We start from the raw sequence: 266 nt of genomic DNA on the forward strand, positions 1-266 counted from the left end.
CCTGCGGCAAGGCTGTCATTCATTGCCAGGCTGTCGTCACCCTTCTAGCAAGGTTGGTCTGGGCTGCACCTTCCCTCAAGGAGAGCTGCATAGACGACCGTCCACCTTCCCACTGCCACGTCCACGTGCTGCCTCCGCGCTCTGCCTCCGGTTGCTTGGCCCACAGTGGTGTCTGCAGGCGAAGGCGGAGTCTGCGAGGGGAGGGGAAGGAGGGGAGAGCTCAGCGTTCAGCAGCTGCTGTCCCCGCACGCACTGCACCCGCCACC

This window comes from Tupaia chinensis, unplaced genomic scaffold, assembly GCF_000334495.1.
Source record: "Tupaia chinensis unplaced genomic scaffold, TupChi_1.0 Scaffold000644_1, whole genome shotgun sequence".
Lineage (NCBI taxonomy): Eukaryota > Metazoa > Chordata > Mammalia > Scandentia > Tupaiidae > Tupaia > Tupaia belangeri.